This window comes from Heptranchias perlo, chromosome 7, assembly GCF_035084215.1.
Source record: "Heptranchias perlo isolate sHepPer1 chromosome 7, sHepPer1.hap1, whole genome shotgun sequence".
In the NCBI taxonomy this organism is placed as follows: domain Eukaryota; kingdom Metazoa; phylum Chordata; class Chondrichthyes; order Hexanchiformes; family Hexanchidae; genus Heptranchias; species Heptranchias perlo.
Window position 1 is genome coordinate 3814291 of NC_090331.1, and position 2896 is coordinate 3817186.

The window sequence follows — 2896 nt, forward strand, 5'->3', positions numbered from 1 at the left end:
GTTGAAAACACTAATAAACATGAAAACATTGCACATTGCTCTAATCATGTTTTCCATAGGAATTTCAGATACTACCTGTATTTGGTGTATTTTATATTGAAAGCCCTCCCATTCTACTAACCAACTTCTATACCACCTGCACAAAAAAAACTTTGTTTTTCTTATATTTATTTTTGTTAATTCCATCTATAAATTTCATGTCACTCTGCACATTGAGTACCAGAGGGCAGCACATAAATAAATGTCAGTGTTTACCAATATTCACAGAAACCTTCCTTCTATTGTGCAAAAAATGCTAAATTGATCCATAGAATTCAATAGAACTTCAAAATAAAATCTACATACCTTCACAAAAAATGTTTTCTGCCTGTCTTTAAGCTGATTAAATTATTTCCTTGACCAATGTGAAAGACACAAACAGGAGGGCAGCTTAGTGGCCGCTATGATGTTTAGTGGCATGAACACAGCTTTATATCTCAGAAAAGCGAGGGGCATGTCCAGTGTGTGTCCTGTGGAATAGAACTGTGTTCTATAAAGTGGGGAGAATGTTGCAATACATTAAGTAATTGAAAGGCAGAATGCGCAGTGCCTACAAGAAGTGACTCAAAATCCCCAACAGATTGTCGTAGTTCTGAGAATATGTTACATGTCAGAACTGGGAAATCAGGACCTGATCAGAAATGTCACAACTGGAGTTGTACATCTCAACCTGTGACGTATTAATAGGGTGCAATTAGGATCAGTAGTTGGAGTGGAAGCATAGTTATATAGAGAACTGGCAAATCTGATGATATGGTGCTTGGGGTCTTGTGCACATTGCTGCTTTCCACAGCGGTGCTGTTTAATCGGGACATCCAGATTAAACTGGGACAGTTAAGAGCTAGGATTGGAGTGATTCAAGTAAGCTGTTTATGACTTTCTCCCTCTCCCCTATATCATAAACTGAACTGTATTAAGAGAAAGAACCTGCTCCCAATGGCAGTCCCATGTTAGTTTAAAAAGGTTTTACATAGAATTACATAGAAATTACAACACAGAAACAGGCTGTTTGGTCCTACTAGTCTTTGTTGGTGTTTATCCTTCACATGAGCAATATTCCTAATCGCATCTACCCGCCCTGTCCCAATATACTTTCATCCCCTTTCCATCAACCACCAATCTAGCCCATTTTTAAATGTTGACATGGTCTCTGCTTCAATCACTAACTCCACAGCTGATCTCCACAGCTTCACAACCCTCTGTGTAAAAAGGTTTCTCCTCCTTTCCATCCTAAATCTCTTACATTTAATCTTACATCTATGTCTCCCTGGTCTAGGCCCTTCAACCACTGAAAACAGTCTGGGGGAAAAAAAAAAATTGGATAAGGCCTATTATTGGACGCGGGTAGTGCGATCCGCTATTAATGTGCGTCCAATGGCCTGTGCGCGGGCAGGACGAGAACTTCATCCGGCCTCAGCACTCACCTTCAAGTGGTGTTGAAATCGAGGCCTTGCACGTTGATTCAAGTAAATGTGCACTTTCCACCAGCAAGGGGAGCCGCAATCTCTTAAAGGGAGGATGGGCACTAAATTGGGCCGTGTAGCGCCCATTGTTTCGACGCCACACGGCCTCTCCAACATCCAAGATGGCACCTTGGCTGCGCAGGCACGTTTCCAGCGTGATGTGCATCGGACGCCATCTTTTTTTATTATTCGTTAATGGGATGTGGGCGTCACTGGCAAGGCCAGCATTTAATGCCCATCTCTAATTGCTCTTGAGAAGGGTCTAGGCCAGGGAGACATATCTTGTACAGGAGTTCGCGCAGGCACAAACACCAAACGCCGGCTGCATGTAAAGTAAGGAGAAACTGGATACAATCAGCATGCAATGCTGATTTAAAGTGATAGACACCATTTTGGGACTTAACGCTCAACTCAACGCACAGTCTTAACCACCACCATCTGAATATGTCTTAGAGTGCCTGGAGGACCCCTCACCAGCACTATTTAAAGAGACCATGCAGGATTTACAGGTTAGTTGATGGATTATTGCTTCTGGCTGCTGATGCATTTGTAACTGTTTTTGGAGGTCTCCTACACTTGAATACTATGACTAGGGGACATAGCCTAACATTTAGAGCCAGGATGTGCAGGAGTGAAGTTAGGAAATGCTTTTACATGCAAAGGGTGGGAGAAGTTTGGGAAGCTCTTCTGCAAACGGCGGTTGATGTTAGCTCAATTGTGAATTCTAAATCTGAAATTGATAGAATTCTGTGAACTAAGGGTATTGAGGGAGATGGGGCTAAGGCGGGTTTATGGAGTTAGGTCACAGATCAACCATGATCTCATTGAATGGCGGAACAGGCTCGAGGGGCCAAATGCCACTGCCATCTACTGCCTCCTGATATGCACCACCTCCTCCTGTAAGAAAGCGGGACATGTGTCTGGGTGTTGCGCCTGTCATGGTTGAATAGCTGCAGCCTGTGAGTTGTGGGTAGGCGGCTTGCAACAGTGGTAGTGTGTAAGGGTGAGAGGAAGCATCTGATTGGAAGAGTTGAGTACTGACGGAAAGAGTTTGTTGGTAGGTGGGTGTTGGGGGGTTTAGTGCGTGGAGGAGTGGAGGCGGCTCATGGTGCAGTTGGTAGGAGACGCCACTTGACAGTTGACCTCACTCACTTTGACCACTCACGTCAAAGCATTGAACTTCTTCCTGCACTGCATCCATGTTCATGATGCTGTGCGCCTGGCATTCACTTCGTCCCCTGCTGCCTCCCACTGTCTTTTGGGTATATGTCTGGAGGGCCTGTTGCCCCTCCCCCCACCGTGGATATAGGATGTCCCTCCTTCTGTCCACCTGTTGCACCAAGGCCTTTGGTACATTAGCAGAGAAGCTTGGTGCACGCACTCTCGCAGGCCTG